This window comes from Euprymna scolopes, chromosome 4 (assembly GCF_053919585.1).
Source record: "Euprymna scolopes isolate OS-2025 chromosome 4, ASM5391958v1, whole genome shotgun sequence".
NCBI classification, from domain to species: Eukaryota; Metazoa; Mollusca; class Cephalopoda; order Sepiida; family Sepiolidae; genus Euprymna; species Euprymna scolopes.
Window position 1 is genome coordinate 81,488,091 of NC_136485.1, and position 15,739 is coordinate 81,503,829.

The 15,739-nt window shown below is 35.2% G+C and overlaps 1 protein-coding gene across 2 annotated transcripts in view; it reads right to left on the reverse strand.

Moving 5' to 3' along the window:
* The window catches only part of LOC145268547 (uncharacterized), a 997,234-nt gene that overhangs the window by 52,512 nt on the left and 928,983 nt on the right, over nucleotides 1-15,739 (reverse strand). The window lies entirely within an intron of this gene.

A 15,739-nucleotide genomic window follows, 5' to 3' on the forward strand; every position in this document is an offset into this window, starting at 1 on the left:
GACTTGCAAAAATGACTTGCAAAAAAATCTACCCCTCCTTGTACAACACTGGCCAGTTTAGGTTGAAGGAATTAATGTTTCTGGCCAATTTTTCGATATTTGTCGTCCGAGACGTCGAGCTTCAAAATAATACCAATCTTGTTAGGATCTGTTTCCTCTGTTGAAAGTTTTTTGCAAGACATATAAACATATAAACATACATACATACATACATTGAAATAGGCAGGTGAGATTTATATTATAGACTAGCCTGGGTGCCCAGCGTTGCCCGGGTGTTTGAAGGTGTGTGTTGAGCAAAAAAACTGGTAGTAGGCAGGCAGGCTCGAACCCATGACATAGAGGCAGAAAAGAAAGTGAAAGAAAACCTGACGTCTTACCCAGTTCCACGATGTGACCGGAAGGTCGGAACATTAAAATTAGGCAAAGTAAATCTAGCCGACACGATGACTTGCAAAAATGGCTTGCAAAATATCGATCCCTCCCTGTAGAAAACTGCCCAGTTGAGGGTGAAGGAATTAATTCTTTTAGCCAATTTTTCGATATTTGTCATCCGAAAAATGCAACAATATTCTGGCAACTCCTGTGATGGTACTAAAACAAGTGTTTCAACGAATTGTCTTCCTAATAATCCATTACAATGACGTGTAAAGGCGTAACCACATTCTAGATCGGGAACAGCTTGCCCCCTCCCCTTATACTTTCTTAACCAGAGTTTGCATTTTTAGCACCATTCCCTAGTCCTCGAATAATCTCTATATATAAAAGGCAAAATGTGTGTTACTATGTGTGTGTGTGTGTGTGTGTGTGTGTGTGTGTGTGTGTGTGTACATTTTTTGTATATATCCGGCAAAGGCTTTTGGAGTGGGGGTGGGGCGCTCGTGACGGTAACTCTTTCTTAGAACATTTTATATGCTACATAGATTATAATATCTACGATTTACGAAACGAGGTCACTGTATCTTTAATTTGGGCGACTTTTGCATGCTATTTTCACAATATTTTTTACTCCACATGTTTTTTGGCTTTTCATTATAAAAGCGAAACTGAACCCATAGCAGATCAAACCCTTGGCATTCAACCAGGGACGTCCAGAAAAGTAATGCGGGGAATCAGACAATTGTTATTCATTTGGACACTCTAACATTCTTGTGGAGAAACATTCATTCAAACATTCCAACATCTTGTGGGGAAACAAACAACATATGCAGAAACTAGCTTACAGCCAAAGTTAAGTGCGTTTCATTCTCCTATGGCGTGATGTTTGACCTCATTAAAATTACACACCTGTCACATAATGTTTTAATTGTTTGATTTTTTAATAGTTTAATTTCACCTACTCTCAGCTTTCTGCCCGTGTAGTGTGGCGGTAAGTTATCAGGCTATTGGTCTCAAGGGTTCTGGTTCGAGTCTACCTACCTAGCAGAACGTTTTCTTTCCTTTTACACTTCCAAACACCCAGGCAACGCCGGGTACCCCCGCTAGTCTAATATATAAAAGCAAAATGGCCGCGTGCGTTTGTGTATATCCATGAAAGGCTTTTTGTGTCTGGCTTCTCGCGTCAGTTAGATTTCAGGAGAAGTTTTCTTACACTTCCTAGATCATAATATTTTGATCGAGTTTTAAAAATTTCCTCGTTTCGAGTGTTTTGTCTTTTTCGTATAAATAAAGCGAAACGAAAACGACTGGAACCTGGTAGTATCTGTTCTGTAATTGGTCCTTCGTCAATGTGGGGGGAAAACCTTTCACAATGAGACAATTAATATTTATTTAGATACTGTCTGAGTGCTCCTCTTTTTGGGGGAGCTGCTTTTCCTCCACATTAAAAACGACCTTCATGGGAGGTTAAAAAGCAACACCATTTCTGCAAGTCATCTTTTTTTAAATTTGAATGCTTTACACTTCCGGTAACCTTGTGGAGTAGAGGTAAGACATCAGGTTTCATTCACTTTCTTTTCTGCGTTTGCATGATGGGTTCGAGCCTGCCTGCCTGCCTACTACCACTTTTTTTTCTGTGCCCAACACACACCTCCAAACACCCGGGAAACGCCTGGCACCCCCTCTAGTCTATAATATAAATCTCATCTGTCTGTTTAAATGCATGTATGTATGTTTGTATGTATGTATGTTTGTATGCCATCTTAAAACTTTCAACAAAAGCGATACGTTTTCACCAGATCAGTATCGTTTTGAAGACAACAAATATCAAAAAATTGGCCCAAAACATTAATTATTTCACCCTCAACTGGGCACTTTTCTACAAGGATGGGTCGCTTTTTTCGCCGATATTTTCGAAATTCATCCCCTCTTTTCGATTGACTAGCCTTAATTTAAAACTTCGCCACTTCCGGTTTGGCGATAGATACAACAGCAAAGACATCACTTTTTTTTTCTCACCTTCTGGTCCTTCACAGTACGGGTTCGAGCCAACTTGCCTACTACCACATTTTTATTTTGCTCAACAAAAACCTCCAAACACCCGGGCAACGCCGGACACCCAGGCTAGTATATTATACAAGTTTCTTTACCATTAAAAAAAATTATTACAAAGACAATTGAAATTTATTAACCAGATTTGTTTTGCTTTAACCAATGCTTATTAGTTTTTATTAACAATAAGACCTTATATTTGCAAAGGACACTGCCTATTAAATGACTCCTCCTCAAGAGAAGGCTCAATATGCATCCTGGTTTATTGGGACAAAATCGGATGTGCTGCCTGAACAATATACTACAGAGAAAGATGAGAATAATACATTACGTCCTTCAATACCTGAATGGCACAAAAAATTTATGGAAATAGGGTCAGTGTTGGATAAAAAGAAGAGGGAGCAATCTGCAGAACACATTGAGTACCGTCTTAATAGTGTATATATACAGAAGTGTATTAGATGAGTTAAAAAACATTTAATTAAAACAAAGGTAAGTTGGTAATTAACATTAATTAAAACAAAAGTAATGCAATTGTCATCTTCATAATAAACTGTTTAAATTATAAAGAGATATTATGAACACCCGAATGCTCCCTATCTTAGGTTGAGCATATTGGGAAGTGATATACAAATTACCATTTGAAAAAAAAGTGTAAACGAATTGAGCTTAAGTATTTGGACATTGTCAAAACATTGTGAATTCACTGCCCACAAAGCGGCAGCCATATAACGCAACAGTTAGATGCTCCAACTGTCGATTGGGCAATCGGATTTCGAACTTGGCTTGAGGTAGTTGCTTGTCTAGCCGCACTGATGAGCTGTGAAACAGCGAAACAGTACTGTATGTGGATGACTATATATATATATTATACTAGCAGGAAGATCCGACGTTGTCAAGGATTAAATGAGGATCAACATATGTTTCACCCTCCCACACTTTTATTGCCATCAAAATCGGTGAAATCGCCTATTTTTAATCAAATAGATTAATTGCCTGCTTTAGTTAGGGACTTTCTCCACAGTGTGCAGGGATGAAAGTTTCACATACCTCCCTGCAGTGACTTTGTCCACAATAAATTGTAGTCGACATTGCACTGTAAAGAATCTGCTGTAGCGTTTATAACAATAATTTGTAAATAATGGCTTCACTTAAAGTTTGAAATGCAAAAATCAACTACTATGAGTCAATTGTGCTTTAATCAGAAACATTCATTTCGCACACATTAATATTAAAAGAAAATCCTAAAATTAACTAATTTCTTATCAAAGAAGCAACCGTTAATTTTAGGATTTGCTTTTTATATAATCACTTGAATTAAAGTTAAACTTTACAAAAGTCAAGTACAATTGTGCTCTAAAAAGAAACATTTATTTCGAAAGTGCCCCTGTCTTATAAAAAATTCTACAGTTGATTTTATAGGCTGGGCCTCTTTGCTTGTGTAGTGATAAAACTTCTCAAATGCACTTGTGATGTTAGCTTGTATAAAAGTGTTAACTTTGGTCAAAATCGAACTTCCTTATTTAATCGGATTTTTAAATTATCGATTTTCAATAGTTATTAGATGCATTCTGATAACAAAACTTACATAAGAACATTCCCAGACACATCATGTACATGTATGTAAAATGCCAAAAAATCGGTCCAGACATTTTGGAATCCATAAGGAACTCACACACACACACACACACACACACACACACACACACACACACACACACACACACACACACACACACACTCTCTCTCTCTCTCTCTCTCTTTCTCTCTCTCTCTCTCTCTCTCACACACACACACACACACAAAGTTCCTTTTATATAATAGTAAATATATACAGTGTATCACAAAGTGTGTACACCCTTCATATTTCTGCAGATATTTAAGTATATCTCTTCATGGAGTAACACTGAGAAAATTGACACTTTGACAAAATAAAAAATAGTTTATGTTGCAGCTTATATAACAAAGTTAATTTATTTTCCCTGCACAATAACTCAAAATAAAACCATAAAAACTAAACCCTTGCCAACAAAAGTGAGTATACGCTTTAGGGAAAGTCTTCAATATTAGCAGACAGCATTTCAATTGCCAATATTTTGTGTCATTATCCAGAACTGCCTTTATTCTCTTGAACATGGAATTTACCAAAGCTTCACAGGTAGCCATTGAAATGCTCTTCCACTCCTTCATGACGACATCGCAGCGCTGGCGGATATTTGAGAATTTATGCACCTTTTGCTTGAGGATCCTCCAAAGATGTTTTATTGGGTTCAAGTCTGGAGACATACTTGGCTAGTCCTTCACATTTACCCTCAGCTTTTTCAGTAAAGCAGTGGTTGTCTTGGAGGTGTGTTTTGGGATCATTGTCATGCTGGAACACTGCCCTGCAACCCAGTTTCTGGAAGGAGGGGATCATGCTCTGCTGCAGTATTTCATAGTACATGATGAAGTTCATGTTTCCATCAATGAAATGTAACTCTCCAACGCCTGTAGCACTCATGTAGCCCCAGACCATAACACTTCCACCACCATACTTGACTGTATGCATGACACTTATTTTTGTACTCTTCATCTAGTCACTATCACACATGCCTAAAGCCATCAGAACCAAACAAATTAATTTTCATCTCATCAGACTATAGGACATGATTCCAGTAATTCATGTGTTTTGTTGACATGTCTTCAGTAAACTGTTTGCGGGCTTCTTGTGTATGGTCTTCAGTAGAGTGCAGTGTATGATCTGAGAACTAAGAGGCTGACCTCTCGCCTCTTCAATCTCTGCAGCAATTCCAACAGCACTCCTACGTCGATCTTTTAAGAAAGCATTTGGATATGAAGCTTAGTATGTTAGCTCAGCTTTTTTTAATAAAAAACCTGACGAGTGTTCTGAGTGGACCCTGCTCTTTTAAAACACTGGATGATCTTAGCCACTGTGCTGCAGCTCAGTTTCAGGGTGTTGGCACTCTTCTTGTAGCCTTGTCCATCTTCATGTATCGCAACAATATCAAGATTTTAAGATGCTCAAAAAGTTCTTTGCTATGTGGTGCCATATTGGAACTTTCAGTGACTGGTAAAAGAGAATATGAGAGATGCACTACAAATTTGAATACACCTGTCCCTTATGCACATATGGATCTAATAACACTAATGAGTCACATGATATTTTGGAGGGAAAATGACAACAGTACTCAATTTGGACATTTAGGTGTGTAGCTGCTTAGGGGTGTATTTAATTTTGTAGGCAGGGGTTCAGCTTTTAATGGTTATATTTTGGGTCATTTTGAGAGGAAAATAAATTAACTATATCATATAAGTTGCACACAGACTACTTTTCGTTGTGTCAAAGTGTCATTTTGTCAGTGTTGTCCTATAAAGAGATTTACTTAAATATCTACAGAAATGTGAGGAGTGTACTCACTTTTGTGATACACTGTATGTATATATATATATATATATATGTGTGTGTGTGTGTGTGTGTGTGTGTGTGTGTGTGAGTGTGTGTGTGTGTGTGTGTATTTTTGAATGCTTTATTATTTTCTCAAAAAAGAGTATACACAAAAGTATTAAAGCTGCTTCAAGGCAAAGTTTACGCTAAGTTATATAATGCAACATAACATTTTTTTTCAAAGCATTGACTATCATTAAAATAGAATTTGATAATTACTAAGAAAATAAACAATCAAGACAAAACAAAACTCACAATAATAGATACATTATGAAGCATCTTGGTGAGATCCAAGGTTTTGAAAAAAATAAACTTACATTGTATGATTTAAAATAAACATTGCCTTGAAACAGCTGTAGACAACTGTAATACATTTATGTACACTCTTTATTTAAAACACAATTTGAAAATTATTTAAATCGTAAAAACTACATGCATATACGCAATCCTACCTTACTGAATATTAAACTATCACGTGCAAGTTATAACTATTGACAAACAAAAAGAGCCTATCAGACATGTGCACATGGTGTAATGATATGTGGAAATAAAACCTGAATACGTTGCATGGAGAGAAATAGATGAAAAGGATATAATTTATTTGAATTCTAACGGATATGTTTCATTAGATATTATTGTTTTTATACTAAGTGCGTTATATAGAACCTGTGTTCTTCAGCAAGATTGTTCAAGAGAGATGTTAAACTGGTATGTACTTGTACCTATCTAGGATACATTCTCGACAATCCACTATTTCAGTGGCCTTTTATCTGTTGGGTTGAGGTATTTGTTCTGGGTAGTCCTACCTTCTTTGGGGAGGAATTACTTTATTGCTAACTACCTGAGGCGCCCCAAGGGAATACCGACAGGACTGCACAGGAAATATTTATGAGGCCGGAATGCCCCCCTTCTTTAGGGGCGCTGTGTGGGTTTTCCCCACCTTCTGGTGTTGTGTCACATCTTCCTGCGATGGGTAGGAACTAAATACTGGTCCTAATGGTCTTGTAAATTAGAGGCCAGCTACTAAGCTGCAATTACAATGAACAGTCTTCAGTTATTTGTTGTGATCTGTACACTACCAACGAGGCACTAGCTGGTGATGACCGAACGATTTCAGAAGACAATTTCAAAAAGTAATTTAAAATAGTTTCTTTTAAATAGTAGGATTACACACACACACACACACACACACACACACACACACACATATATATATATATATATATATATATATATATATATATATATATATATATATATATATATATATATATATATATATATAAAAATAAAAATTACAATTAAATTTACCAAAATGATCCAAGATGGTAAAATTAAAGTATATTATAAATATTAAAGAATTAATATTTATAAAGTTATATCAGCCAGATGTAAAAGCTCGATAAAACCAAATAGGAGATAGAGCTTATAATACTTTTGCATGCAAAATCCGATCTCGCATTTTGCTAATTCCTACCCTCTGATGAGAAGGAAAGTATTTCTTTGAAACTCCGCAGATTAAGGACTATCCACTTATCTAGTGTTTCCTTTTCAGATTAAATATGTTTTTAACTCATTTCAAAGTGTTTTTTTAACATGTTTTATTAACTGTTTGCTCGTATATATATATATATATATATATATATATATATATATATATATATATATATATAAATATATTAGATTAGATTAGATTATTATTATTATTATTATTATTATTATTATTATAATGATCTAATATAACATGTGCAACCTAGTGAGTGCAACCTTGACATGGTTAAGGGGCTTGCGTGTTTCTAGGACCCGGATATGCTGGCAGGAGATTCGTCTCCTGGTAGGGTCACCCAAGTCAGACAGGTTGAAGGGTAGAGATCAGACTAAGATCACTCACTAGTCATCCAGGTTGGGGGTTAGAATAGGTCCAACAATCCAATTCTGTAAAAGAAAGAAAGTTACAGAGAGTGCAACGACATCATTTGTGGACTTCTTGGTTCGGGAAGGGTTCTCTCTTGTAGAGTTCATAATGCGAGCGAGTGAAAGCCTCTGGAAAGCCAGTGCGCCGACAACCAGGGCTATCAGAATGACATGGGCTGAACTGAAAAGGACTAGCCAGAAATAGGTCCATTGGAGGAGCGTCCTTGCGGCCCTATGTTCCCCAAGGAATCAAGAGGCCTAATCTAATCATTATTATTTTACTAGACTTATTAGTTCATTTAAAACTGGCAACATTATAACCTATTCGTTTAGCATGAGCGCCTACTTCTAAATTGATATTTGAGTAGGGTTTAATTGGTGATCATTTTTGCATTAAATGCAAATCCCTATTAATCCCCATTTATCCTTACCTTTCATCGAATGGATACCATAATACTTAGTTCGCTACACCTTATCATAGCAAAGGTCCACACAAAATTTCAACCAGAGCGGCTCAGTAGCTTCTGAGAAAGGTGGAACATAAATAAATAGTCCCTATTAATCCCTAAGTGTGCATTGAATGGATACTATAACACTTGGTTCGCTGCACTTTATTATAATGAAGTTCGATACACAGTTTCAGTCATAACAGTCAGTAGTTTCCAAAGAAAAAATGAAATTGAAAAACAGACAGACTGACAGACAAACAGACTAAGAGAAATATAATATAGATTATAGATTACTCTTATAACTTCCACCAAATGCAATTCTCTATTTCTATAAGAGCCAGGAGGAGTACTGTTGCCACATCTCGGCAGGAGCTGCTTGAAGCACCTTATTCTGCCTTGACAGAGTTCAGAATAGACTTCATGGCCTAGTAGAAGGTTCCCTTTTCTCTTCCCCGCAACCTCTTTCCCACAGAAGAGACCTTGTGAGCCTGCCTGCTTTATCGTTATTTTCATGGCAAGTACTTGTCTGAGCTTCAATCTATGGTCCCCCCCCTAGCCAAACTTTCATGAAAAACACTATCAATAAATTCCCTTACTCTTCATCTTTAAATTATTTTTATATTAAGCCTAAACATAGATCCCACGAAGAAAGATTCTTTCGTAGAACTGCACGCCTGTGGAACTCTTCCATTTCCCTGCTTTCCAGCTGACTACAATAAGGTCGTCTTCAAGTCTAATGTAAACAAGTTCTTGATGAGCCGTCCCTGTAAGTAATCCAATTTATCAAATTTCCACTATTAATGATTACTACGATATTATCCCACTGACTATCATACACTCATTAACCCTTATCCTCGAGGGGCCTCCTGGCCTTGATAAGTGGTGACTCCTTTGTAAAAAAAAAAATGGAGGTTATATTTTCGGTTGTATTTGACTGTCGTTCAGCCTAGCATCCATATCGCTTGCACCAGCATGAGGCTTTATGCAACTTTAGATTAGACATAAGATATCTAAGTATCATTTAAAATGGAAAAAGACACCAAAGTGGCAATCAGTCAATAAGTTTCCTCATCCGTTTCCTTATTTTTTCCCTCACCGCTGGAGATCAATCTGTTATATTCTGTAACCGTCACTTAAACTGACCTGCCACTCACTCCTCTCTGCTTTCTTAATGGCCTCAAACTGCAATGACCTTTTTCTCATTCCCACCTCATCAATCATGCTAATGTCTGCGCTCTTTCTCTCTTTTTCTCCTGCTGGACTCATTGCCAATTCTGTCCAAGGAATCCAATTCCAAAACCCTTTCACACGCTTTGCCCACGTCTTCCCTTTGTAAACATGTCACTCACGTTTTTACTTTCATCTTTGAGAACAATGATCCAATTGGTCAGTGTAGAAAATCGACTGAATGTCAGTAATTACAGATTTTAATACTGCTCTATCAATCTTTTGCTGATAAGTTCAACACATTTTGCAATTTCTCAGTGTCATGATGTATGAAATTGAAACCTGACTGGTTAGGGTTGACGATATGCGTTGCATGGAGAGAAAAGATATCTATAAACTCACACTACACATCGATTGTAATGAATATGTAATGCGAGTTTTAAAGAGGAGCTTAGTTCTGATGACCTCAGGGGAATATTAAATCTGGACAGTGTAGGGAGATATGTGCAGAAGAGGAGACTTTGATGGAAAGGCAATGTTAAAAAACCAAATAAGAGTTCTTGGGTTAATAAATGTAGAGCGATTGAGTGGATAACGTCATTTTGTAAAGAAAGACTAAGGAAAGCATAGAAGAAAGTGATAAAAATGGACTTGAGAGAAAGAGGGATCAATAAAGACCTGGCCGGAGATAGGGGAGTTTGGAAGTTGAGTTGTTCAAGCTGTCTGACGCATGTTAGCATGTAAAATCTTTTTTTTTTTTTTTTTTTTTTTTTACATAGGCATCACCACATTATCAAGGCCAAGAGGCCACTCAAGGATAAGGGTTAAAGAGTGTACAGTAGAAATTGGACAATATAGTAATCATTAGTAATGAAAATTTGATAAATTTGATAACTTATATGGAACGGCTCATCAAGAACTTATTTACTTTAGACTTGAACACAACCATACTGTAGTCAACCGGAAAGCAGGAAAACGGAAGACAATTCCACAGGCGTGCAGTTCTAAGAAAGAAGCTTTGTTCATGGAATCTACGATTAGGTTTAGGCACAGATAAAGAGTGGGGGGAATTATTGATAGTGTTTACAGCTAGACGAGTGTTTCTTGTGAAAGTTTGGCGAGGGGGGACCATAGATTGAAGCTCAGTCGAACACTTTTCATGAAAATAACGATACATCAGAGACAAACTCGCAACATCTCTTCTGTGAGATAGAGGTTGCAAGGAGGAGAAAAGGACATCTCCTACGAGGCTACGAAGATAATAGATATTAAATCGATGATGATGATGATGATGGTGGTGATGATGATGATGATGATGATGATGATGATGATGATGCTTGACACTATTTTAAATTTTGTACATGCAACTATTATAACGAGCAAAATATACAACCAGAGATAGTTTAGAATAGAAGAACGAGGAGGTGTAAATAATATATATATATATATATATATATATATATATATATATATATATATATATATATATATATATATATATATGCGCGTGCGTGTGTGCGTGTGTAGCAGGCCACCCAGCGTTGCTCGGTCGTAAAATATGCATAGTATTATATTTTAATTAATGCAAAATTATTATTTGTTATGGACAGAGATACTTAAATAAAAAAAATGAAATACGAAAAAATCAGAAAGAAACATGGGCATGTGGGTATTATGCTTTTTTTAAAGAGTTCACTTCTTGTAAGTAAAAAAAAAAAAATACTTGAGCTAAGATCAAAACCAAAACCTAAAGACAGTGAGCAAGTACAATAACCATCAGGCCAGCTTGACATGACCTTTAAAAAGTTTTTTTCAAACGTACTTATTCTTAAGATAAGTAATCTGCTATGTGAACGATTCACACATATGCATTTGTGAAACAATTAACAAACAGCCCCACCCCCAGTGCCAATTTTTCATTTTTGATCCTTTAGCAGCCTTTTTTCCGGATGAAAACCGATTAAAAAGTTTTCCACATGTCTGAATACCCTATATACCAAATTTTAAGTCTGTAATAAAAAATTCGTTGAGTATATAGGTTGAGAAGTTTCCTCACAAACATATTCTCACTTATATATATATATATATATATATATATATATATATATATAGTGGAAATAGTAATTAATAAAAACTGAAGAGAGTGCTCAATACTATTGTAGAGAAAATATGCGTTTTTATTTTTTATTACCGTATCTTTCTGTTAAGTTACATTATTGTTTCAGTTACCCGGCCGTTTTTTTGGCCGTCTTCCCCCCTTGTTCTCTTCCTCTCTTTCTTCCGCCCTCCTCGCACCGCCACCTGACCTCATTCACTCTTTCACTCATTCATCCCATAATAACAAACATTTCTGTAAAAGTCTGAGGAAGCTACACACGGCCAAAAAAACGGCCGGGTAGCTGAAACAATAATGTAACTTAACAGAAAGATACGGTAATAAAAAATAAAAACGTACCTTCAATGTGAGTTTTTTCTTACATTGACAATGATATTAAAAGCCTACTTTTTCTTAAAATTAATTAAAAATTATTAAAGCAAACTTCTTAATATACTCAGTCATGGATATGCAAGCAACTACATAAAGATCAACTAATTTGCACATTCCTTTGAAAAACGAAAGTTCATTAATTATTTATTCATTTTTTATAGTTTCTTATTAGAAGATTTGTTTCATTGATCTGAATTCTGTTCATGCATAGTTTTTACATGCTGTATAATTGCATAAAATTTTAAATGAAAATGTTCTATCACACGGAATAATTTATATATATATATATATATATATATATATATATATATTATTCGCGCATATTTTATTGAAGAAGATCTTCGTTCTTCTTTTTATGATCTTTCTTTCGAATTTTTCTTGTTTTCATACAAGTATTTTTTTTGTGGGATCCAAAGTTCTTATAAAGTCCCCTAGTTTACCGAACGTTTTCGGTCTCGATTAACCATCGTCAGGGTTGTTCTTCCTGTGCATCCTACTTATTGATTGATTTGTTCTCTGTCGTTTTACTGTTTTTATTACTAATTTACTATGTGTAGTTTCACCTAATTTGAAATTTTTCCTTCCTCTTCACCTTTATCGTGTTAGAATAGGTGGAGAATTCGGCTGCTGTTGTCAAAGTTTATTTTATTAATGGTTGGGTTTTTACTTTTTATTATTAATGCTTCTAGCATTGTTAGTCGTTGGTAATTATTGCAAGTTTTTAATATGTTAGTGTTATTTTTTAAAAGTTCTTTGTATTGTTTGGAGGTGGTGTTTATTATGTTATGTTCTTGTTCGAGGTGTTTGCAAATAGCACTGGAGGTGTTCTGATGACATGTGAGACGTCTTCCCAATGTAGTGCGTGTATGGCCAATATAGTTCATATTTTTCGAGTAGCAGTCCTTGAGGGGGCATTTAAACAAATAAACCGCATTGACCATACTCATTTTATCGGTTGTATCGTTATTATTCCTTACTACTAGGTTTTTCGTTAGGTATTTTTTTATAATATATTATTGGTTTTATTTTGTTGTTAGGATTTTTTATTTTTATGTATCTTTTTATAATATTTTTCATGGTGATTTCGTCCTGTTTGTGATTATAGTGCATTTGATTTTTGTAGTATAAAGGAATTAGGGTGTTTTCGTTTTGATTAACTGAAAAAAAAATTCAAATTAGGCGAAACTACACATAGTAACTTAGTAATAAAAACAGCAAAACGACAGAGAACAAATCAATCAATAAGTAGGATGGACAGGAAAAACAACCCTGACGATGGTCAATCGAGACCGAAAACGTTCGGTAAACTAGGGGACTTTATAAGAACTTTGGATCCCACAAAAAAAAAATACTTGTACGAAAACAAGCAAAATTCAAAAGAAAGATCATAAAAAGAAGAACGACGATCCTCTTCAATAAAATATGCGCGAATAATGAAATTCTGCCTAAATATACAAAACATATATATATATATATATATATATATATATATATATATATATGTATATATATATTAAAGTGACCTTGTTAGTGTGTATGCGAAAAGTTTCTATAAAACTTCTTTCTGAATATTTGGTTCTACAGACTTAAAATTTGGCATATAAGGTATTTCGACTTATAGCACACATTCGATTTGGGTTTAAGCCGGCAAAAATTGTGCTAAAAGGTCAAAATTGAAGACAAAACAGTTAACCATGGCAGGGTAAGTCGAATAAATTAGTACTCCTGCTGTTACTTTTGCGCAGGCACAAAATAAAACATTCATAGGTCAAAATCACTTAATTTTAACCTTTCATATCCACCAGAGAGATAAATAATGGCTAATGCTAGACTGCAAAACGTTCTGGTTTTAATTTTAGCAGATGCTACACAAGTCATATATTTTATTATTACTTTTGAAATCATTACTATATATTTGATAATAATCAACAGAGAATTGGATCTATAATAGGAAATAAAAAATCTGCATAAATTAAAAGATAATATTTATGCATATATATGCACCGCCAGGTGCCCTGCTAGTATATATATATTAGGTTGACAAGAAAGATCTTGCAGAATTTTTAATTTTTATTTCAAATGATGTATTTTCAAATAAGTTTTCATTATAATATCTTTACTTTATATATCATTTTAAAGACCGTTCCTCGCTCTATCTAATCGTTTAAATTACAATTGTTTTAAAACAATTAGATATTTTTTTCAGAAAATTGAGTACAAGATGGAAAAAAATGCAAATTCGAACAAGTTTCTTATTTCAATTCAAGCTAGGCCGAAAATCTACTAAAACAGCTTGCAATATTAACGAAGCATTTGGCCCAAGAACCACTACTGAACGCACAGCACAATAGTGGTTTAAAAATTTTGTGGTGGCGGTGAGAATCTTGAAGATAATGAGCATAGTGGTTGACCATCAGATGTTGACAACGATTAATTAAAAGCCTTAGTCGAAGCCAATCCACGCACAACTGTTCGAAAATTTGCTTCTAAATTAGACTTAACGTATATAATGATTTGAGGGAGAGTGGAAAGACAAAAAACTTGATAGATGGGTGACTCACGAAATGAACAACAACAAAAAATAACGCTGTTATGAAGTGTCATCTTCCCTTCTTTTACGCAACAAGAATGACTCGTTTCTCAGCCGGATTGTGACCTGTGATGAAAAATGGATTCTTTACGACAACCAGTGATGATCAGCTGAGTGGTTAGACACTAACAAAGATTCACAACACTTCTCGAAGCCAGAGTTGCACCAAAAGAAGGTCAAGCTGACTGTTTAGTGATCCTCGACTGGTCTCATCCATTACTGCTTTTTGAATGCGAGCAAAACCATTACGACAGAGAAGTACTGTCAATAAATGGATGAAATGCATCAGAAACATTGACAACAACACCCAGCATTAGTCAACAAAAAAGGCCCAATTCTCCTCTATGACAATGCTCGACCACGCGTTGCTAAGCCCACCCTGTGGAAGTTGAACGAATTGGGCTACGAAACTTTGCCTCCTCTACCAGACCTCTCACCTACCGATTACCACTTTTTCAAGCATCGTAACAATTTTCTGCATGAGTAACGCTTCAAAAACCTACGCGATATTAAAAACGCCTTCAGGTTTTTTTTTTTTTTAATGTTACTGCCATAAATATACTTGCTTTGCATTGGCAAAAGTGTGTTGATTCTGATGGTGCTTATTTCGATCAATAAATTGTTGCTTGAGCCGAGATATGTTCATCTGAATTTAAAAGTTAAAAACTGCAATAACTTTCTTGTCAACCTGGTGTATATATATATATATATATATATATATATATATATATATATATATATATATATATATATATATATATATATATATATATTATCGAAATGGAGTAGTTGAAGTTTCAATAAAATCAAATTTTCCTCTTCGTTTTGGGTTATCCATCAATTGCTGATAAAGCATTCTTAAAATCTCTTGATGAGGCTTGTTCACTCATTGTGGCTGGAAACTCTTTCCTTAAGATGCAAGTATTCATCTCCCGTAGCTTGATTTCTGAGGACTACAGAAGCACTTGCCAACAAGTTCATTGTGTCAAGATGTCCGGCTAGTGCCAAAGGTCAGAGTTGGACAACTACTGATATGATATGCTTGGAAAGCAACCAGCAGAGTTTTTTTTTTTTTTTCTGTCTATCGCTCTTTTAATATCTGAAAGTACTTTGATAAATATGTTTCAGTTTGAACGCAGGTTGCACAATAACATGGTGGGCCTATATTTTTACCGGATGTCCATATAATAGAATTTTTTAAGCACAGCAACAATATGCAACAGATGAAAGATATAACGGAAGGACTTTCACAAACTTTG